Raw genomic sequence first — 26,123 nt, 5'->3', positions numbered from 1 at the left:
CAGTGTTTTTAGACGCTTCCTCTCCCTTTACAAGCTTCCCTTGGTTACCCCTTTAACCCATCCTCGTTGCCCTTAGGTATTTCTGCGGACTTGGATAGAGTTGGTGTGGAGAACAACTGATGGATAAAGCTGATTTACAATGAGGAACACTTTAAAGAGAGTTAGGGAATGCGTTTGTCGAATCAAACGCTTTATTTAATATGGATAAAGTGGCGAATTGTTTGAGGAGGGTTGTAAGAATGGAGGAAATTTGAAGTAATTTGAGGAAAAAAAAAATGAAATGAAATGATTTTCACGAGCAAATGTTATTTAAAATATAATCAATAAATATAAAATATTGTTTGTGTAATGTTTAAATTAAATATTACTTGGAAATATTGTATATATGGAGTAAAATGGTGAATTTATATTCGAGGAGAAATTGAGATAAAATACTTAAAACTGGAATATTTTCATAAGCAAATGTTATATAAAATATGATCATTTTGTGTAATGTTTAAATTAAATATTATTTAAAATGATGGATTGTTTATAATAAGAAATGGAGAAAATTTGAAATAGTCTGAGATAAAGCATTGAAGTATTTTCATAAAAATATATTATTTCATAAATTAAACATTATTTGAGAATAAAATTCGAATTAAAATTTAATTCTGTATTTTATTATATATATTTTATCATATTAAATCATTTATGATTTTGATTCAAATTCTCATTTCCCAAGATATTTCAAGAGCATAGTTTTATTTCAAAAAAGATATATTATTTTCTGAAATAATCAACTGTTTAAAAATTAATTTTTATTTTACACGTGAATGAGTTTTTGTTTAATTTAATCATATCATGTAATATTTGAATAATAAATTGAAAAAATAAGTAAGAAAAAAATCTATTGGCATACTGCTGAACAATATTTGGCAAAATAAATATATTTCAAATGCTATTTAATATCTTAAATTTTATTCTAATATCTGAAATATCTATCTAAATAAAATAATATTTTAAATAGAATGAAAATTTCGAACAATAAAATAAAATATATTTTATTTTAATAATCAGAGATTGAATAAAATGTTTGCTTTAATTTTGTTAAAGTATTCATTCATATTTCAATAAACTTCCCACAAATAATAATATTTTTTTTTTTAATTCTCTGAAGATAGGAATTATTCATTCCTATTGAATCTTTAATTCATTTCTAAAATTTAAAAATTTCTATCATCAAGGTATTAAAAGAAATAATAGTGAAGAATATTTTTGCGCAATAAAAAATCAATGCATAATAAAAAGAGATTTATGAAATTATTTATAAATATATTGAATGAGAATTATTGTATATTTCAGGAATAATATTTAAAATGAAGAAGATAAATTAAGATAAATAAAATATTTCAAAACAAAATTCAATTATTTTCAAGATTTTTCAAGATTCTTCAAATAAAATACTATATTAAAAATTTACTAAAAATTATCTAATAAAATACTTAATATTTTATTCTAATCTTAATCTTCATTTAATGTGAAATTAAATTATTATTTATAACACAATTTTTGCATACCAATAATTCTTCCATTTATCTCAATCTTTAAATTTTGTACGTAAAGAAAATTCACTCATAATAAATTACTTTCGTCTTGAATAGATCTTCGAAAGCGTAAATTTTCACAGTTTGAAACTTCGAGGACTGGAATTTCCATCAAAAAAACAAAATGAGTAAGAGGTACGTAATCAATCTGTTTCACGTAGAAACAATAGAATCGCGGGAAGGAATCTTAGCCTCGAAAACTAGTAATCTTTAAAAGGAATGAGTCTCTGGGGTAGCATTTATGAAAGTTTCAAGTAATTCCTTGGCGAATTTAACCGATAATAAAGCCGATTTATGCATCTTTATGCGGATGTAAAGGAGAATTAAGCACCTAATCATTCTCTCGACGCTTCTATTCATCTTCTCACAGATGACTCTTTATCTCAAAATAGTGGTTTTGTAACTATGCATTTATACTTATTTCAAAAAAAATATTTAAATAATGATAGAATTTCCAAGAATTGACATATTTATGTATATCTAACTAAAACGTACAATCTTTATAAATATAATTATACATATCGAAATGATAATAAATGATAATAAAAAGCAACTTTAATATCGAACTGTTTAAAATTATAATACTTATCAAAAGAATAAATTTTTTCTAAGAAATTATTATGATAAACAGTTTTATGCGTTTAAACATTCTTCCTTCGAATATTAATCGACAATATTTTTAAAGAAGAATTTTACATCATGCAATTATTAATCAAAAATTGTTTATTTTCGTCCCCTTTTCATAATTATATTTCAATTTTGCAAATTTATTTTTTTATATATGTACGAAGATGTAAAGCAAAAAAGTAAAAAGATATTAAAATTTTATCAATGTTAAAATATTTTTAGGAATAATTAATATACCATATGCAAATATTTTTAGAAGTAATTAATGTATATTAAACACGAGTGACTTTGTAGTTCGAGACAATTGCGTCCTTTTGAAAGACTATAAGAAATTGCAAAGGGAAAAAAGCGAGGAAATACTGTTCCGTAGGATAGAAAGCAACAATAGGTAGATTAGATGCGAGCACACCGCTTTGGAGTTTCTTTGAAAACTTTCTTTCTACTTGGAAAATATGATATTCGAGTAACGTCTTAACAAAGAACAATGGAAACAATGGATCCGCGTATTTCTTCGCGTATGGGCACGGCCATATATACATACCGATGTTTATCCTTTCCAAAGAGTCAGAAATTCGCTTCACTTATTTATTTCAATTATTCCTTTTTCTTTTTTTTTCTTTTTTCTTTTTTTTTTTTTTTTTACTTTTTCATCGAGAAATCGTATGCTCTTCTATGATATTCAAATCTTACTTGTAATTTTTGTTAAACAGGAAAATTGTGTAGCTTTTCTTAATTAAAATGTAATATTTCTTCATCTTTTAAGGAATAATTTTTAGAATTATTTTAGAAAAAAATTCGTGTAACTTGAAAATTTTGATTTTAAAATTTGTGTATATGTAAAGAAATATTGGATTATATTAATATTTAATTGTTTGGTGAATTATCTTTGGATAGTCTGAAAATAGAAACAAACACAAAAATTGATGTACGAAAATGTAAGATTTACTATTAGTTTATGGAATGAGATAGAGCTATCTCTATTTCTATTTTACTTTATCTAATACAAATTTCAATTGCTTATAACTTAATGCAACAATATTTTATATTTTTATACAATGTGCAAGTAATTATTATCATTTTTATCATTTAATCAAAATTATATTTATATTTAAAAATTAAAAATGTGCATAATTATTATTTTAAATCATATCATTTTATATCAATTAAATAACAATCTTATATCAAAAATACGAAAATGATTTTCAAAAAAAGAAATCTATCATTAAAAAATAAGAAGTGATAATTACATTATGTACACTTTCATTTAAAATTCAAAATATGAATAGATTGTGATGAATTTTTTTAAATAAGATCCATTTTAAAATAAAACTGAATGATAATGATAACAAAAATTGTATTTTTTCCCTTAACCGTCACATTGAACATATTTTTCATTATCTTCTTCATTCCGCTTTCAAAAAAATTTCATCGCCAATAATTTAAATCACCCAATAATTGCTTTTCAATTCGTTTAAATCTCTGCTACGCAACCCTATATAATTGTGAAAATGTCACGCGACAATTTTTACAAATTGTCCCACCTTTTCAATCAAATCACCGCTACATTCTCCATCACGAATATTCGTTCGCTCTTCTCGAAATAAACGGCGCCACTTTAGCGTCACTTATAATACTTAGCTCGTAAATTTGCCGGTGAATTTCAACAGCATAATTGTTTTTTACCATTAAGAACCGAGTTACCGCTCGTACTTTACACTTGGCGCCATTATTAATTGTATCATTCGTCATAAATGAATAATTTATAATTTAATTAACGATAAAACGGTCAAACTATTGTTGCCAATTATTGACTCAAGTATGCAACGAATGCAAGCGCCATCTATTTCCAGAGAACAGATAGGTTAAATTAAAGATGCATCTTGAAAAACGAATTTAAGATATACGCACTCTGTACACCCTTTATTCATAAAGTTAGTATAGTAACTTTTTAGTAACTTTTTATTTCTTGTATTTTTAATGAAATTACTACTTTTTTTTATTATTATTAAAGTACATATGCGTTGACAATTTGTTTTTCCTTTCTTTGCTTCGATTATAATTCGTTTCCCGCCATTTTTATTCTTTCTTTTATTTTTGGATTATTACACTCAATTTTTATTTTTTTCTAATATATATCCTCAATTATTTCGCACTATATGCATGTAATAAATATAATAAAAAAAAAGAAATAAGATATCATTTATCACAATAGTATAAATTATCGACACGTGAAATATTACCAACGATCGGTAAAAAAAATTTTCGATCTCGTTGAAAATTTGGATTGAAAAATGTTGAAAAGGCGCGAATGCTCTTAATTTTTCGATCATAAAATGAAAGGCATACAAGAGCAGCCGCGACTAATGCGAGACGTGCTCGATTATTCACGGACACTTACCGGCCCAACGTCGACGTTGACGTCAACCTCATGGACCAAGAGAACCCGCCTTTAAAGCTCACCACGTCCACGAACCACCTAATTTATAAGACGAAGAATGCCTATCCTCCTCGCCTACGACTGCTATAAATCTTCGAAAAGCGAGACTCGAGGACACGGTCTGAAAAGGATAGAAAGCTTGAAGACTCGCGTCTTTTCCCCGAGACTATCTCGGTTTCGACTGGCGCGCGAAATCCACGTAATTTGTCAACCTGAATTGCGCATAAATATACAAGCCGATGGAGCATCGAAATCTCTTTGGTTTTCGTGGAATATCCGCCACGTTCGTAAAACGAATTTATCGGCACGAGAGCCCGAGCCTCTCGTAAAGTAAATACATGCGCGTGATAACACGTATATTCCAACCTCGCGGTGGACAATATGAATGAATTTTATCGACCTTACCGAACGGCCTTACCGATTGAGCAAGCGTCTTGAAAACGATCGAAGGGGGAGAAAACGATTAGAGTCGTACGATTAATTTTTAATGGCGAAAAATAAATTTTCCATCTTCGAAATTGGATGCATGCAAAGGACGAACCTTCCGACTTTTGCACTCTCACCGACAAAAGTTATCGTTCGCGTGAAAATATTACAGATAGCCATATTCCAGCGAAGCGTCCATTTCAGCCAAGCATCCTTTAATCTCGCTCCTAGGAAATGTTTTGCCACGAGGAACAACGGAGAATCCACGAGGAAAAACAGAGTTATGGGTACTTTTAAGGGATCATACGATTCCAAGGGTTATATAATATAATGACAATCCACGATCTGGTGTAATACGACATGGTAAAAAAAGGAAAGGAATTTTCCCTGATTTATCTATATTGGATATACGATTTATGAAATTGTTACATTTTATTTTACTTGTTCAAACGAACGTGAGATGAAGATAAAAATTGGTCTATTTTCTCTGTGTTGATGTATAAAATTATAGAATACAATATTAAATATATAATGTATAGTTATAGAATACGTATAATTAAACGTGATTTCTCAAGGTATATGTAATCTAATGGATATAAATATAAATATAATTGTAAAAATTAGGAACAAATGTTTCAGTATAAGATAATAAAGCGAATCGTTCATTTCTCATTCGGTATTAATGAGTGACACGTTAATTTTCATAATTCGTAAATCGAAAAATTACTTCATTCCATTTTATTTTTGATATAATAATTTGATTTCTTTCTAAATTATTGGATATCGATTTCGAGCTTTTAATATGTGGATATAGAATAAGGAATTTAATTAGGAATTATTATTTCATTTATTTCATCATACTTGATTTTAATATCAGATTTTAGCAGCAGATTTTCATTTATATCGAATAATATGAAATAAATTTCGAAATATTCTGATATTTCGAAATAAATTTCCATTGTTATGAAATTATTATAAAAAATAAAATTTAACGCAACAATAATATAAAGATGATCATTTTGGGTCAAAATATTGACGATTTTTAAAAAAAGAAATTCACAAATTCATAAGAAATATATGAAATAAAAAATAAATATCAATCAAAAAAAATTGTTTTCATTATAATATCACAATTTTAATGAAAAGTGGAAATTTTTTTTCAACATGTTTACTTTTTAATTTCAAAATAAATATTCATTTAAGATGTATGACAATTATGTTTATATAGAATATATTTTTTATATATTTTTATAGGGAATGAATGAAACAATAAAATTCGAACAAAAATATGTTTTGTGATTAGAGAATTCTAAAAATATATTTTTTAATTTATAATTTTTGCATATTTATTTATTTAAATATATAGGCAAGAAATATGTATATATACATATGTTATTTTTTATGTATATATTATAAGAATGTAAAACATCTACTTCATAATTATTTTCATTTATAAATATTTAGACAAATTCAAAAAATATACTTTTCAATTTATATATTTTGCATTATGAGAATATAAAACATCTATTTCATAATTATTTTTGTTTATTGATAAACAAAAATAACACATAAAAAAATAACACAAAAATACTCACATAATTATCCTCATACAATCCCATAATATAAATAATCATCAATTCTGATATTTTTTTGTATTTTTAGACTGCTAATTGAGAATTTGAATTTGGATGATTTAACGTTATTATGAGAGAAAATGTTTTTTAATTTATTTTAATTCGTAATTACAATTTATAATAATTATAAAATATATTATTAGTAATAATTATTCATATTTAATGTTACACCCAATATTTAATAGGATATATAGTTAATATTAATATTTATTATTGATAATGTGCAATATTTTAACCAGATTTTTTTAAATTTGCCGCCTATTTATTGTGCAGGATGCAGATGGCGCTTGTGCAGTTCAATCATTTGAATCAGTAGTCAGCTGTTGGCAACAATAATTCGATCATTCAGTCGCTTATAACCATTCCTTTATAATAAGTGCTACAATTAATAATCCCGTCAAGTGTGAAGTACGAGTAGTAATTCAGTTATTAATGGCAAAAAAAGAAAAAAAACAATTATACTGTTGAAATTCACCGGCAAATTTATGGTATTTACGAGCCAAGTACTGTGAGTGATATTCAAAGTGAGACAGTGATGCCATTTATTTTAAGAAAGGACAACGAGTACATGTTCAAACACGCTTCTAACATGCTTAAACCTTCACTTTCTTAAACCTTTCAATTTAATGATTTTAATTTTGTTCTTCTGTACGTCCACGAAACTATGTATGTTATTTTTATCGTATTTTTATCGTATTCTATGTACATATTTCTGTAATATACATAGTTATTACTCATGATATTATTAATTATTAATTATTTCTATAAACAACCGGTTCCTCTAATCACATCCTATTTGTCGCATATTTTCAAAGATGAAAAGATCTATGAGAAGACGTTTTATGATCATAAAAGAGTAATCAAAAGTGATGAACTGAAATTTAGAGACTTATTATATGAATAAAAAGACTGGCATATATTTTGATGAAGGCTATTTTGAAGAAAATCATACGAATATTAATAAAAAAAAATATTTTATTTAAAAAAAGAAGAATTCTAGGAATTTTTATATTTTTTCTTTTAACTTGCTTTCATTGGAACATTGTTGAAACTCAAATTCGCTTGAAATTGAAGGATGAAGATATCATTGGAAGGAAATACATTAATCCAAGTTACTCCAAAAAGGATTACCATACGTGCATGCATTCAATTTATTTCTAATTTCAACTTACTCGAGTAATATTGCTTATTTATTCGAAACTAGTTTTGTTTCTGTCAAAATTGATATTAATTGCAGAATTAGATGCCTTTATAATAAATCGTTTACAGTTTAACTTATTTTAAAATTTTACATTTATTCAATATAATAACTTTTATAACATTAACATTGTACCATATTATAAAATATTAAAGATCAAAATTATTTGAAATATTATATATTTTCTTGAGATATTTCAATGAGATATTTATTTCAAAATATCATATATTTCAATTTATATTTGATATAATATAGATATTTATTTCTATTTATTTATTTCAAAAATCTATTTTCCACAGTCCTATCTCTACAACGCGATTTCAATATAAGAGTTTATATGAAAATACTTATCTTATTTCAATATACGTTCATAAGTAGTTTAATATAGATTGTACATTTTTTCCTCTATCGTGAAAGCTTTTCTCTTTAGTAACAAAAGTTTTTTTTTTTTACTTTTCAAATTTAATCTTGCCAGAAAATTTAAAAAGCTATTATAAAATAAGCAATTTTACTGGAAATTTCTTTTAGCATTTTGTGTATAAGCTGTTTACAGCTTTTCAATATAATTCAGAATAATTCAGTACAGGTTTTTTAAGAAATTCATTTTTATTTTGAAAATGAATATTTTGTTAAATCGATTAAATGATTTTTATTTATAAAAAGAAATTATTTTTCAGAGTTTATTTATATGTAACGTGAGTTTCATATAAATAAGATATTCATAATATTTTTCAGAAGCTCAATTACTATAATTATAGAAAATATAAATATAAATCAATAAATTAAATACAATTGGTACTAGATATGTTGCGTGTAGAGGCATGCGTTGTATTTCCTTTAAAATTTCTAAAGTTTAACACCCTTATCTGATCACAAATTTGTCAAAATATTAGTTCTAACATCCAATACCTCGTTACTTTACATTTGACTAATTTTACCTCGTTATATCATGACTCAAAACATATTGGTGTCCAATTAACTAACGGATTTTCTGCTCGTTTAACTGTCATGGATTTATTTCTGGATCTGGAATTTCGATTTTTAACACACACATACACACATATACACATTTAGAAAAACTTGAAATTAACTAAGTATAATTGAACGAAACACAAAAAACTTTATTCCCTCTCATTCACAAGAAATATCTTTCTACCTCATTTTTCACGAGTAAAAATTTGCCAGTGAAGCGAACAAAATCGAGGAAGAAGTTGCCAACAATTCTCAGAACACCTACGTTCCCGAATAACTGATTTGTTCCGGTCTTGATCGCGTGACAGTTAATCGGACGCTACTAGATCCATTATCGACCAACGTTCGTTTTGATTTAAATATACTTTTTTTTTAATTAATAATAATTTCTTGATTCTTTAAATATATTATAGATATATTATAAAATAATTATAATTATATATTAAATATATATAATATATTATAGATACATTTATTATTATTTTAAACGAGATATATTGTAATACAATTATGCTTGATGCTTTGAATTATCTCGAAATGCAAAATAATTTACGCAAAGCTATGAACGAGATATTTTTCTTTTTAATAAGAAATGTGAAATATTTCATCAAAAGATGTGAAAGAGTTAAAAAAAAAAAGTCAATATCTAATGAAAAGTGAAAATTAATATTGGATATTTGCATAAATTCATTCCAGTATTCGAATATCTATATTTGAAGTTTTATGTGTATTTTAAGTTTAAAATAAATGAGATTTTCAAATATATTTTCAAACAATATTTAAAAATGTTTATATATTATACTTAAGGAGGATAGTATTTAAATATTTCAAGTATTTTTAATTGTTAAAACTCCTAAGAATATTGAAATAACCACTCTTTATATATGTTGAGAAATAGTGGAGTACAAACAGTTAGTATGTAGATGGTTATTATTAGAAGCAAGTGATTCAAATAAATGATGATGTTGAGAGAAAAAAGATCACTTACTATGATCTTTCGAGCATAGTTTGTAAAAGAGACAAGAAATATCATTTGTTCCTTGAAGTACTAGGAAATCCTCCCACGTACTACTTACTTCTCTAACCTGGTTTTACTTGACTATCATTCATTCAAATCATTTCAACATCATTTGGCAAATATACATTTTGGAAAGGGTACAAAAACTATCCAACATCAACGACTTCATTAAAATGACAGTAGGAATATGAGATACTCTTTCTTTTTGATTTAGTATCTTTAAATGAAAAAAATTAGATTAATAACTTTAGAAAATTCCATGGAAATATTACAAATCGCAACTTCCTTTTATATTAAAAAAAAAATCGGATAAATAGAAATTTGGATAATAATATGATACAGCAAAGATTTTGAAAGAGACAATTTGAAAACTACTTTATATTAAAGTAGTTTTAATAAACAAACTTTAATGACATACAAATGTCAAATAAAGAAATGACAATAAAGCAATGACATTTTATTTTATTATATTTTATAATAATCATATATATAAATTTTATTTTGAAAAATTCTCGATATGTTCATAATAAAGGTGATAAGCATAGAATTCACAATTTCAAATTCTAATTTTTTTATACCCTTTTTTCAAAATTATTCTTAAGATTAGAATAAATGACTGAAATTCAATTTATTTATTGATAATTTTCAATTGTTTAACTTTTTTTTATTATTTATTTGACTTCTTGTCATTATATAATTATAAAAATATAATATATTTCAAATTTTTATTAAAATTTTAAAATTATGAATGTTGTGATAAATTATATTCTTTGAAATAAATCAAATTCCATTGAAATATACAATATATTTATTCAAAAAACATTCTATTGTAGTAAAAATAGAAAAACATTAATGATTGTTGTAAAAGATTTAAAAAAATTATTATTATATTTTTCACTTTACTTAAATTTTAATTATTATTAAAAATGTCACTTTTATAATTAATTTCTTTTACTTTTATTAACTTTTTCATTTTAATAAAAAAATTGTTTAACTTTTTTTTTTATTAAAAGATTCGACAATTGACGAAAGATGGAACAGAATCATCGAAAGTAATAGGAAACTTTTCAAAAAATAAAAAATAAAAAATTAACTTTTATAAAATGTTAATATTACCTTTGGAAGAAAATTGAAACATCTTTGGAGGATCTATTCTAGAGACTAAAATAAAAATTGGTATACAATACTTATTATTAAATCACAAGTAATTTAAGTTTACGTAAGATAAAACGAGATGGAAATAGAGTAAGATAGTTCTATCTTCATCGCACTAATATCTCGTTCTATATTCATCATGGTTCATCAAACATAAATTGGTCGTAAAGTAATAAATAAACCCCAACCGACTTTTTTTGTGTACCAACTTTTGTGTTTGTTTTGTTTGACCTCTGGAATCGAACCTCTAAAAGAATTCCACGAGCACATTATATTCACGTGAATATTCTGTAACAATCTAATAATATGATATAAGGACAGAAATAAAATTTTCTATGACCTTTGACTGTTTGCGTTTATCGGCTCGTTGTTTCGTTGGTATTTAAAGCTTTCGAGTTAAAATCGTGCTCTACTCTTCTAGAAGAGTTCTATTGTTTCGCTAGTACCGCAGCTAATTTCGTCAGAGGTTACACGGCACGTTAGAAGCGTGTAATGTAGAGACAATTGTATTATGTGTCGTTAAGATACGATCTTAATTGAGAACTTTCAAGCATAAATTTAGATAAACGCAGAAATACTTTGAAACTTTTAAATTAAAAATTCTTTCAATCGAAATTTAAGATAAATTGATTGTTAACATTGCAAACATACCTTGTAACCAAACTTGGTATTGGCGTTGCAAACGTGCCTTATCCTTCCTATCTAGTGAAGCCTCCTAGGGAATTTTTTTTCTCTTCCGGCGGAGTCTAGCACATGCACGTGTCGTATATATTGTGTTAATTAAAAATTGCATTCTATTTATATTTATTCGTTATTAAAACTATAATTAACGTAATGGGAAAAAATCGTGTTAATATTTTTCCTAAATCATTTCGTAACTTGGCATTGAAAAAAGTGGAAAAATATAAATCAATTCGATCGTATCCTGATATTTTAAATCAAGTATAGTTATATTTATATAGAAATCATAAATTGCGTGAAAGTTAACGTTGAAAGTAATGATTGATGATTTAATTTTAATTAAGATAGTAAATAATTAAAATTTTTGTTTAAAATGTGAATATATCATAATAATTAATTATATTATAATAAGATATCTTTAGCAAATTAATAAATAATTCTATTTTTATATATTATACAACAAATATAATATTGTACAAATCTTTCAATATTCCTCAATTTATGACAATTTATAATTTATCTATCAAATCGATGAATATCGAATCGTTCAATTAAAAATTTTAGATATTAGAATTCTTGTCATTCAAATTCATTTATCATTATCATTTTCAAGATAAATAATGCGCTGCATGATATCGATTTATGATCAATTTTATCAGATATAAATAAAAATATTCATTTTTCGAAAGATAAATAGATAAATAGTAATAATAAATACGATTTTATCAGTATGAATGAATTGATATAAAAATAATCTTATTTTGAAATGTTAACAATAAAAGATGTATAAAAAAATTATCTTTATATCTATTATCTTTTCGAAGATACGAAAAGAAAAATATGAAATATTTTTTAATAAATTAATTTATTTACTTAACACGTAAAAATACCGAATATAATATTTACAAATTCTATCTTGTTTCTTAAGTTTAATATCAAAAAACATTTTCATCGTAATTTTGAGATTCGATTTTTTTTCTTATTTTTTTCAATTTCTATAAATAATAGAACCTCCATTATTTGAATTAATTAAAAGAAATTGCAAAAAAAGATAAGAAAATTTTCGAATAATAGAATTCTAACTTTTTTAGATAAATTATTTTATATTTTAAGAAAAATAAAACATTTATCTACAAAATTGAAATAATGATTTTAAAAAAATAGTTTTTACGATTTTATATTTTTTTAATATCAGTGATTATAAATTTTCAAATATTATATGAATATTTTTGTTAATTTTTATAACATTATCATCATTTTATAATTTTTTAGATAGATTTTCGTTTTATTAATTAATAGTAATTAATAATAATATTTATGTTTTCGATACTATAATATCGATATTATAATATATATTTATCAACATGTCTATTTCATTGTAAAAATGTTTGATTACATTATTGCAACATGTAAATGTATAATGGATATTTGATGTTCGAATAATGAATGTTCAACAATAATAGAGGTTCTATTCTGTACTTCTTTACTAAAAATTTGAAGGTTGCATATTTTTAATAATTAAATATTAAATAATTTAAATATTTTATGATACAATTTATTATTATGCCATTTTTAATAGCATATGTATCGATTCCAAATCTCTATTTTTTCGACACATCACAATATATATTTTCAAATAAATATTTGAAAATAAAATTGTTTGAAAATTGTAAAAAAAGATCGATATCAAACCCATCACTAGTTATTCTTATTTCTTTTAACAATTTTTTAGCACTTATTTATTAATATTATTAAAATTATTTGAAAAATTAAATTTCAATAAAAATCAGAAATTGAAGCTTGTACGATTATCATCGAATGATAAAATCACGAGAATTTAATTTAAAAGAATTTAAATTATGTATAAATTGTGCATAAAATTTTTGTTCTCGGATGAGGTTTCCGGTACAATAATATTATATCACCATATTCTAGATATCAAAATAATCTTGCTAATTAACTCAAATGAATATCTCAAGAGAATATAATTATATAATTATATAATTTCCTGGAATAAAACCGCTTTATTTTAAAAAAATTTCTTTTATATTGTATTATTTCTGGCAAAGTTATCTATTCAACGTTATCAGCAATATGAAATTCTTTAAAAATATTATATAATTTTTAAAATGATAAAATATAAACGCGTGAAAATATTAAATTGATCTAATATGAGGAAAAATAAAACGATAAATTAAATGTACGATTAATAATTTCAATGTCGATAAACAGTTATACATTGAAACATCATAAAATTTTAATTATAAATGTTAACAAGATATAATATATATTTAAATAATTTCAAAAATGATTCGAGAATAGAGATAAAACGATATAAAAAATATATTAACCTCGCTTTTATAGAATATTTATTTGTTAAAATTAAAAGATCGAAATGTTCAAAAATGTTCAAAGATTAGAATACAATTTCTACAAATTGAAACTTTTCTAACAATTTAACTGAATTGAAGAGTTAAACATTAACTTGTTGAAAAAATAATTAGTTAAAAATTTCGAATAAAGTGATAAAAGTTACTTTAAGTAATTATTTATTAAAATACTTATTCGCAATTGATTTATTTTTTTGCATAATCTCGACACTATAATTATTTACGATTATCGTTATATTTTGAAGAATAAATTATTGAAATAAGTTATCGAGATAATTTTTCAATCAATAAATTTTGCCCATCAATTTTAATAACTCGATCTCGAATAAATAATAGCTTTCGAATAATAAATGTAAAATATAATATCATCTCGTTCAAATTTGTATCAAAATTTATTCTCGAAACACATATTTTACCTAGAATCAATCCGATCGTTGCTCACGATCGTTCTACATACAAAGTTTCGTTTTACATAAATGTAAAAAACTTTCAGTGATAAAACAAGTCCAATAGACGAAATGCTCTTAAACGAATAGGATCATAAGAGAGAATCGTATGAGAAATGACGACAGGTTTCTCTCAAAGCGCTGAACACGCTTTCTAGTTTGCAAGCGCTCTGCGTAAATTTATCGTGAGCAAACTACGAGGACTCGGGAGAAGAGATTGAGGCAGATAGAAGCGACCGTTTGCTTACCCTGTGACAACCCCCACGACTTTGACGATGACAGCGCAACGATGAGGGTGATGATGATGATGATGATGATGAGGATGATGATGATGATGATGATGATGACGATGACGATGAGAATAAGAACAATAATAATAAGAACAACGGTCAGAAGAGCAATATTCTCAATATTCTCTGAAACAAATGGAAACGCTTCGTTAAATTTTTTAAAACCATAAAGTGTTTCATTGTGAGATATTTTTATTCGTTTAAAAAATTCTTTCAAGAAATTTTATTTTTTATTAATTTTACAATTTTTGGATTTTGTGTGTGTACACGTAAAATAGAAAAATAGAAAAATGATATTAATCGTTAAAGTTCAATGATTCAACAGTTGGCATGCAAATTTTTATATTCTTAAATCTCTAACCCAATCAATAAAGGTACCACCGGCGCGCCAAATTCAAATTGCATTTTAGTTAAAGAATTTAAATTGTATTATAATCTATAATTGAAATTGAATTGCGCGTAATATAATCGAGAATTAATTCTCTATCAACGATCTGATTCGTTTAAGATTTCTTTAATACTCCTCTTGATTATTAATTCTTTGTTACCTCGCTGTATTTCTAGAATATTCTTTTTAAGAGTAGTGGCTTTTTCGCGAAGGTCTTTTGAGAGATCAAGAAGGAAAAGACTCGGATTACGGAAAGAAGATTAAAATCCAATCTAACAGAATGGAATTATTTACTAAGTGACTGGATACAAGGAAGAAGAATATAATCACGATAATAATTTTACGCGAATATTTTTAACGCGTATTTCTCTTTAAGAATTCTTTAACTGGAAACTAATTTAAATTTGGCGCTCTATTCGGATCGCATAAAAATCCAACATGGCGTCGTGTAATCCGTAACAAGATTTTCGAACCAGTTAAATTCCAACGATCTTCTCTCGATCAAAATCCATAAAAACACACTGAAAGAAATATAGAATCTCGTATAATAAAAAAAATTCAAAGAGAACTCGATCGAAATCGTGCGTTTAAAAATTTTCCAATTTTCCAATAAAAAAACTCAACCTCCAATATCGATCGCAAACACTTTCGTGCCATTGGTCGATCGAGGGTGGTTCGAGAATTTGGTGAAAACTCGAGCGAAACGTGTAACGGATAAAGAATTGACCGACGATGCGGAGGAACGAGAGCGAGCCAACAACGGCGCCAGGGTTATTTATACCGAGACGACCTTTGACGACGTGGACGATGATGCTCAATGAAAATCTTTCGCGCCGTCAACCAGACGCGGAAGAGGAGCGCGCGTGGGACATTCTTGCCTCTTGTGGCGCCACGATGCCACCCTAAATGTTCGTTCCCTTGGACCGTCTCGTTTGCCAGACGCCCATCGATACTCCTCACTCTAGAGGACCTCCTCCCGCTTGCAAATTCTTTTCTTTCAGATCCTTCGCTCGATAAGTTGGCCGATTTCGAGCTGGCGACACGAAAGAATGTTTTAAACTTTTGCTAACGATTTATCGGGTTGCCGACAGATACTGTACAATGTAATAGCAATGATTTGGCAATAAACATCTCTTCCCAAATTTATTGTATTATAAAATTTCGAACGATATTTTAATCATTAGATTTTTGAGTACGATATGAGATGTTAATTTGACGTAAATCTAATTAATTATTGGTAATATATATTTGTTAAAAATATTGTTTAAATTAATATTTATTTTTTCGAAAGTGTCTATTATATTTTTGGTTTATCAACCGGTAATAAAATCTGAAATTTTATATCAATTTATATATTGTTATCAAGATTGTTACAATTGTTATCAGATATTGCAATTCTCGAGTTTCTAATATCGAGATTCGAGTTTAGTTTTTGTGATTACGTAATTTGAACTTGGATTAAAGAGATCAAATGTAAGGAAATTTATTCTAAAGTTCGATATGCAGAAAATTTAATTCTATAAATTGAAACAAATATGAAAATTATTATGCAAAATGGTTTTTTTCAAAGTTATAAGCAGTTTAATTTCACATTGGATAAAATGGAATAGAATGACAGAATGAAATGACTTTGTCTTGGAAAACAGAATTACTTATAACTTGAAAAATAAACTTGAACGAACATTTTTGTATTTATTTTAGCCTCTAGAATTATTCTTCAAATCTATTATATTTACTTCGCATAACCTTATATCCTTTATTTTGCTCTCGCAAACACGTTTTTCACGAAAAACAAAAAAATAACTTCGTCCTCTCTACTCGATAGCACTGATATTTTTCCATTTATTTGAAAACAAATGCTAACTTTGTACAGAGGTCGAATACGAGTGTGGAACAATCGAGAACGAAAAACCAGCGTGAAGAAGAAGAAAAAAAAAAGAAAACATTGCTTGGAAAAAAACGCCAGACGCGCACGTGCAAAATAATGAATAAAGAAAGACACGAATATTCTGGATATTCAAATTATAACGAATATTTCAAGTTTAAATAGTAAGAGCTAATCGAATATATATATTCAGATCTAAATTAAATTCAACGAGCTATCGAGTATTTAAATATAAATTCGAATATTTCGAATGTAAATTGAACGAGTACTCGAATGTATTTAAATTCTTGGATCTGAATCGTGTACGAAATTGATTATTATATAATGTTCTAAAATTATTGAAGAAACTATTGCAATCTCCAGATTTTAATGGAGCATTTACGAACGAGAATCAAAATTAAGTTGAAGAGTTATAAAACAATCAATAGCATAAAATCAATAATTAAGATTACAATTCAACATATATGGAAAAATATTTCAAAATCAGTAATTAAAAATAGAATTAATATTGTGAATAATAAATATGAATACATATTAGATTTATTTTATGTAAAAGAATAATTTTATTGTACGTACAATTTCATCAAAATAAATATACATATATTTTCGTTTATTATATGAAATAACTCGTTTAATTTAAAATTTTTCACGAATTATAAATTAAATAAACATCAATACGAATAATTCGTTAAATTTTTGCACAAGATTATATATTTCTCTTTTACAATTATTATATTTCTCTTAAATCCGCTTGAAAGCAAACTTTCGAATAACAGAAAGAGCAGAAAAATCGAGAGCTTATCACATCCAATAAAAATTCTCAGAGCAATAACAGCCTTAGATACGTTGAATTTTCTTAAATTCTCTATCCAATAAAATTCTCAAAATAAACAAGAGCAACTTATATATGCCAATATTATTAAATTTCCTTAAATTTTTATCAGGATAGAGGAGCGAAACGATGAGAGGAATAGGTATGGAGGAGCTTAGCAATGGACACGTGAGTGTTGGCCAGAGTTCCCAGAACTTGATCCCTGAGAGTAGACCCTTCATATTTCTCGCTCTTATAGTTCAGATGTGATATTGGAAGAAGACGTTTATGAGGATTTATGGTTTATGGAATTTGAGATTTGCTCCTTCGAGGTGCGATTTCTGGTTACGGGCATACGAGGGCAAATGTTGGGTCGTCAATGATTGAATTGTAAGAGATGTGTCATTTGATTTCTTCGTAATGATTCTCCTTTTGAGAATAAATATTTTGATGGTCCTTTTGCTTCTATGTTTTATTATATTTAAATTCAACATCGTACAACCATCTTGAACGATATCAAATTTTTTAAATTAGATAAAAAAAGAGAGAAAAATGTTTTTAATGTCTCTCTATCTATGAAAGAATTAATACGTGATAGTGAAAGATATGAATGTAAAGGTAAAATAATTTATTTTATATAAATCTCATAATAAATATTTTTGTTTGTAAAAATCTATTAAATTATCTATTAAATTACATTAAATTTTTTATTTGTTAAAAGAATATTTATAACAAATTATGTAAAGTTATAAAACCTTCTTTGAATAAAATATCTCAAATTAAAATCCAAAATTTTAAAATAATAATTCTAATGATACTTAATCTTAAATCAAAAGAATTAAACGTTGAACTGTTTTATATAATATTGAATGAAAATAAAAATAAAATGAGACTTAATAGCAAGAAAACCCATTTCAATAAATTTGTTCGAAACGATCATAATCTATCTTTGAAAGCACTTTATACAATAATATAAAATTAATTATATAAAGCTGCATTTCTATGTATCAAATTTCTCTTTTATTTCAAAATATGTTTGAGATATGTTTATAAGAAAAAAGTATACCATAAATATAATTTTAAGAAGAATATTATGAACAATCAACTTTTCTTCTACGTGTTTATTAAATAAAATATCTCAAATTTCCTTTTTTACTTTTCATTTTCAATTTCATTCATTTTTTTCGATACATTTTTAAATTGCTCTCCTTATAATTTCCTTCAATTTAACACGATCTTCCATACTTTGTCCCAAATTAATTACTATCTAATACTTTAAGTTGAAAAATTTAAAATAATTTTCTTCGTGAAATCCGATTATTATTATTACTTTGCAATCATATTTCAATCACAACAATCGTAACGTGAAATCGATCGTCGACTAATAATAAAGAATTCCTTCGAGACAACGTTCTATCGGAAACAACAAAAAGAAGAAGAACAAAAAGAAATAAGAGAGAAATAGAAGTAGAAAATTTAAGACGACTTTCTCCTTTCAAATCCTATCGCGAAAGATAAATGTCTCGTCGTTAAGAGTTAACGAGGAAAAGATGGTGAGAGAGAGAGAGAGAGAAGAGAGGGGGGATGGTGCGTTGATCGCGTGCTTTGTCAGCGAAAGCTCGATACTTAATTGAAACCGCCGACTAAGCGAGAGAGCTTTTGCTTACTCGGGCCGCCACTGTTACCGGCTATGGTGTTCTCTTCTCACCAATCAACTCTTCTCACCACTCCAAATCTCAACTGCCATCTTACCAAATAACGTTTCTCAATAACTGTTCGACAGGAACGGAATGTGAGTGTAATCGTTAATTTTTACACTTTTAAACATTAAGAATCCATCCATTATTTGAATTTATAGGATTAGCTGTAATAATTTTTTTTTTAATGCTGATGATCATGATGGCTTTTCCAATATTAATTTTTCAAGTATTTCCGATTTCCTGTTTGTCGCACGCAGTAAAAGCTTTAGACTTTATGATTATGGTATTTTTATATACAAATAAAAATTTAATTATCCGTAAATATGAAATAAACGATATATTTTTATTTACAATTAAACGAGATAATTAATCTTCTTCGTGTTCTTTTTATTAGAAAAAAAATTGAATTCCTTGAAAGAAGTTTATAACTTCGTTGAAAAGTTAAAGACGTTCAATTGTTCAAGTATTTCGAAGAAAGGAGCTTGTCTTACACAATATCGAAATTTTCATTTAAAAAGGAATTACGTTCTGAAATAGTTTTAAGAATTTAATATTAAAAGCGTAACGATTCGATACTTTGTTTTAAATTTCAAAATCAAGATACAATCCAACGGTACGTATTTCGAAGAAGCAGAAAAATTTTGTTGGTAAACGGAATGAATTCCAGGATTCGGATATAAGCGTGACATGGAAACTAATATTTTCACGGATCACGGATTTTGCCGAGTAAATATACACGGACGGAAATCGAATGTTGCCTAGCGTGAATCCATTGCTATAAATCTTGAAATAACGTTGAATCTCTGCATTTATTCGAGAAGTTTGTAAATAAAAATTACATACATTGATTTTCGATATCCACGTTCTACAAAATCTTTTTATAATCGTTTCTTCTGTCGATCGAGAAATACTTTTTTTTTCGTTAGAAAATCGAGGAATTATCGATGGATTAATCGTTCGATAAATCATTCGAATCAATTATACGTTTTAGAATAGTTAGTTCTGTGTTAGAATTAAGGATGATTAGACAATTTCGAAGTTGTTAATCGATTAGAACCGTGAAAATTGGAGGAATTGTTCAATAAGTCTCCAATTAGCTTTGAACGAGTTCTATTTCACAAATAAAATTAAAAGAATTGAGAAAATTGTGATCTTAAAAAATTGCACTCGCTGTTAATTCAATTTAAAAATATAATTGAAATTCAATCTCAATTTTAATATTTCACTTACAAAGATTCAATTCAAGAAGTATAATTTATTAATTGAATTTAAAGTTAATAGATATAATTAATAGCAATTAATAAAATAATTAAAATTGACATTATTCTATATTTGATACTATTGTTCTTGATGATTTTAAATAAAAAATAATTGGTAGGAGTAGAATAATTTCAACACCAAAAATTAAAAATATTATTGTTACTAAAAAAAAAAGGTATTGAAAACGATAAATTTAATTTGATAATGATAAAACAAATTTTTTTTTGTTACTTTCAATAACAACAAGGTGTCGACAATTTATTGATATGTTACAAAACTTAAAATATTATCCAATACATAATCTAACACAACGAAAACAAATTTTTATTCAACAACATCCCTCAACGATCGAATAAATAAGATCATCAAGAGGATATCAATTTCACAAACTATTCGCGCAGTTCGCCATCTTGCTACATATTCCTCTAAATAGAATCGCGTGACTAGTTTTTCTTTCGATGCACACGCACGCACGCACGCACGCACGCTGCATCCAAAATAATATAACGTCCATCTTAATAAGTTATTCCTTCCTGTTATTTATAATCGGGCGACGTGATCAAAGGAGGGATATTAATTATCAGAATAGCGATTTATCGTCAACGCAGTGGTGAGCTATGACCAGACCGGGTAATGTCCGCCATTTGTCAAGTGCTGCCTCAACTTCACGATAATCCTCGAATAACGAACGGTGTTTTCAGCTTTTCAAATATTTCCCTTATCCTTCTCTTATCCGCCATTCCGGAATTCTAAACTCGTTGGAATTCGCTGCTTTTTTTTTTTTAACTTGTAATTTAATTTAAATAAAATTCGACTTCATCTCCAATAATTTGGGGGAGAAAAAGTATAATTTGTGTGGAATGAACATTTATTTGATATGCAAAATGATAATATTTAGTTTGAATAAGCTAAGGAAAACTAGAATTAAGGTTTTTTATTAAAAATTGAAAAAATTGATCTATCTTCTATATTTTAGAATATATTCAGATTATTTATAGATATAATTATATTCCAAAATGAAAATGGTTTAGTATAATGAAATATTGTTTGAAATATTCAAAGGAGAGTAAAAAGATGGAATGAATAATGATCCAAATTTTCTTTAATCCTTTGCATTCGAAATGTTTCTTTTTTTTTTCAAAGAACGTTTGCTATGAAGAGAATGATGAAAATGCAAATAAATTCCAGGGTACATGTAAATTTCATTAAGTATTAATGCAAATATTACTTCATTTTGTTAAAACCTTAATTTAGAAGCTTCTTCATAAAGATGAAACATGTATTGTGATTTTGCATGAAAAGAAATTTTGGGGAATGTATTATTGAATGATTAATTGAAATTTTGAACAATAACGAAAGATTTACAATTTATATAGAATATAGAAAATATAAATCTCTATAAAAATTTTGGAGAAAAATTAAACTAATTGCGATATTGTTAATATTTATTTTGCTGACTGCAAAATTAGAACTCAGCTCAGTTATAATACTCTTAAAAGAACAATCCAATGAATGATAGTCTCTTTGAGAAAATAAAGAATAAAAAAACAATAAGTCACAATAGATCTCGATCAATTAAGATTCCAGATTGAACTGAATTAAATCAAACAATTGAATTAATTGTTTGAATAATTTATCAAACTGAACATGTACCAACATCAAACTTAAACTTGATTAACGATTTAAAATTATTATTATTAATTATTAAATAATCAAATGATTTTTTATAAATTTTATCGATTCAAATTGATCGATAATGAGAAAAGCAATATTCTCTCTGCGTAGATGTAAAGTTATAAAAATTTTATTTTTTACTTAAATGATTCGTCCAATTGACTTGGATTACATCGGACATTTAACTTATCTGGAATTCGCATAAACTCGTGGAAAAGAGCAATTTCCTTTATCTATAATTTGAGATGAATCTGATTTACGAAAGGATGAGTTTAGATCATCAAATCCCGTGTAATCGTACCGTAAAGCGACCTGAAACATGTTACGACGCATAAATCGATTCAAGCGATGGGTTTGAATCAATAACTCGCACGACATTGGAACGTCGCTATGTAACTTCCAGCGTTGTTCAACCCTATTCGCTTAAACTCATCGCTTCGGTTAATCGTAACATGTTTCAACGTCTCAAAGACCGCTTAACACCGATCCTTTATCTAACTCACACTTGTTCCCTCGTCGAATTCTTAGAAGTCTTGCTGAATAAATGTCTGGATTTGATCCAGACCGCTGAAGCGAGTACACTACTGTGATTATATTGTAAACAAATGTTCACACAATACAAATGAAAGCGAGGCAAATAAAGAATTCTTGCAAAATGATAATTTTGTTTAGTCTATTCCGAAATATCTCTCGTCCAAAATTATTTTTACATAGAGTTATTCGTTAAATTTATTATAAATGGAATTTTTATATGAATCTGCGATTATAATCAAATAATCATTAAAAAAATAATTGCAAATTTCATTGATTTAAAATTTGTATTTTATTTTAATTTCTTTTCTTTTCTAAATCTTTTCAATTTATTCATATTTCATTCAATAAGAAACTGAGAAAAAGCAATATCCTGATGAAAATTTGTTTTAACAAAATTTAACATTATTCCAAAAACAATAATCGAATTAGAATAATTTTTTCATTTAGAGTGAGACGAAATTTCGTGTTTTTTTTTTCATCAATAGGCAGACACAAATTTCAGAAGCACTTCAAGCACTATCGATAAAGAAGATTCTTGTTCTTTAATCGAGGAAAATTTCCTCGAAATTTTTCAACCCAGCAGAGAGTACGCCGATCTTTCAACACCACTGTTCCACAAACAATCAACGAATCATTTCTCGTGGGACAAAGTGAGCCAACGAAAGGAAAATAAAAGAGAGAAAAAGAAACAGAAAAAAAAGCAATGAACGAAACGACGTAACACGATGTTCAGAAACAGAAGAAGAGGAGAAGAAGAAGAAGAAAAAAAACAGCGGCGGAGGCAGTTGATAAGCGGGAGGAGGAAGAGGAGGGGGGAAGAAACACAGGAAGTAGGATGGAGAACGAAAGAAGAAAGAGGCAAAGAGGTACGAGGAAAAGTGGTACAAGAGGAGTGAAAGAGAAAGCTCCCGGCATTGTACCAATTCACGACGTTAATGCGGAGAGTGTTCTAAAGAACGGCGAAAACAATGGCGACACTCCAACCGGCTCTGATTCTCCTTTTCCACGACGCTTCGAGCGACGCTCCGCGTTTTCCTCGTGCATGCGATATCGCAACTGGCCGACTGCACAGACTTTCCTCGAGAGCCTCGCGCGTTCGTGAAAATGCAAATTCTTAGTTAGCCATGCGAGGTAAATTGCCGGTTAAACCGTTTCTAAACGGTTTCGCAGAGGATCGAGGCTCGATTAGTATGATACTGGATGGAGATCATTTGTATTCTCAAATAGGATCAATTTTCAAATTGAAAACAAATTTCGTTCGAGCGAGAAATTAAATGCGATTTTTCCTTCTCTGAAACAATTCAATTATTAACATTATATCCTAAGTTTTCTATTATCTCGTAAGATTTATCCTTTTTTTTTTTTGTTATTAAATATAAAATTTGTAACGTATAATTTTCCTTCAAATCATGTATAGTATATTAAAAATGGATATTTGAAAGTATGTAAGGATAAATTTGTGATTAATTTTGAGATATTGGTGTTCTAGTAATTTATAGTGAAGAATTGTATTATTGTTAAATCTGGAATGATAAAGAAGAAACTTAAATTTAGAACACAAACTTAAAAAAGATTAAGTTCTAATGTTTTATATGTGTTGTTTAATGCTAATATGATTAATTATTCGAGAGAATCTTAAAGTATTAGCTTACAAACATAAGCTGCAGTATCAGATACAACTTGCAAATTTTTATTTTGTATTTATCTAAATAAATATTTTACGTGTTTATTTAAATCTTCTTTTACAATTAATCACCATTATATCTCATTATCAATTTTTCACAGAGTGTAGAAAAATTTAATATAACACAAATAAATTTAAATAACTTGAGAAATTGGGGATTGATTAAACTTTCATATATTTGCCTTCCTAAGCAAAGAATCATCTGTCAAGATAGATTAGTCCTCAAGAATATTTGTATTATTTTTACTTTGTATTTATTTAAATAAATAAATTTTATTGTTTGAATCTTTTTTTGTAAATTAATTGTTACATTACATTCTTTGAATATAATGATAAAGTTTATTAATACATATAATTAAATTTAAATAATATTTATAAAATAAAATCCTTTCTAAATCTCAAAATTTATTCCTTTGCAGAGAAATTAGGATTGATTAAACTCTCGTACGTTTACCTTGCCAAGCAGAGGATCATCTGTCAGAAAGAAACTCGACGACGAGTGGCACGCAAATACGATGCAATGTTAATAAAGGTACAAGTTGATTCTAGCATTTTCTTGCATGTGAAAATAAAACTGTTCATCTTTGAAAAAATAAAGCTTTTATTAATGTAAAAAAATCTTGCCTGAATATCGTATATAAATCTTTTAAGTAATAGATTCTCAATTTCTTTACTACAATTTCTTTGTTAATCCAATCTACAATTATATTTTTTATAAAATCGTGAATCAAATTACTTTATATCTGTTTAATATTCTGAAATATATATCGATTGCATAAAATTTTTATTGTTTATTGATTTATTAACAAATTTTGTTATCGTTTAAACATTTTATTCATCTTATATCTAATTTTATTAAAACGAGTAAATAGTATATTATCAATTACGTGTGAAATCAATTCAGATCTACGTGCGTCAAGAAAATAAATTTTATTGATATTAATGTTATATTAATGTAATATAATTATTCACTAATTATTCTGACTCAAAACAATCTCAAAATCACTGTTTTTCATTTGTCTAGATTACAAGTATCTCTTTGTTTGATGTAAATTAAATTTTATTTGTCAGTTTTTTTTTTGGAAAAAAAATGAAAGAAAAGAAGTTTCTTTTTATTTTATAAATATTACACTTTGCTTTTATAAAAGTAATATAATATAATAATATTTAATTGAATATAGAATCATTTTAGAACATATAATAATCCATATAACATAATTACCTAACTTAATTTAATCTAACCTAACTTAGAATCTTTTCAATAGAATATATATTTAAACGCAAATTAACGATGCAAAGGAAATTATTGAATAAAGATTGTAAAAGA

General features: G+C 26.3%; 1 protein-coding gene across 6 annotated transcripts in view; it reads right to left on the bottom strand.

Annotated features, from left to right (window-relative positions):
- Positions 1–26,123, bottom strand: part of LOC409286 (stress-activated protein kinase JNK) — a 128,091-nt gene that overhangs the window by 52,639 nt on the left and 49,329 nt on the right. Inside the window, exon 1 of one of the 6 annotated variants that reach the window (XM_026439401.1) lies at positions 14,819–14,957. The exons of the other annotated variants lie outside the window; for them this stretch is intronic. The gene's annotated coding sequence lies outside the window, so the exon portion shown is untranslated. Of the gene's footprint in view, positions 1–14,818; positions 14,958–26,123 lie in introns of those variants that run through there. 6 annotated transcript variants of the gene reach the window in all.

The sequence above is a fragment of the Apis mellifera genome, linkage group LG3 (genome assembly GCF_003254395.2).
Source record: "Apis mellifera strain DH4 linkage group LG3, Amel_HAv3.1, whole genome shotgun sequence".
Classification (NCBI taxonomy): domain Eukaryota; kingdom Metazoa; phylum Arthropoda; class Insecta; order Hymenoptera; family Apidae; genus Apis; species Apis mellifera.
The sequence above is the reverse complement of the archived record's forward strand: the minus strand, read 5'-3'. Positions and strand labels throughout refer to the sequence as shown.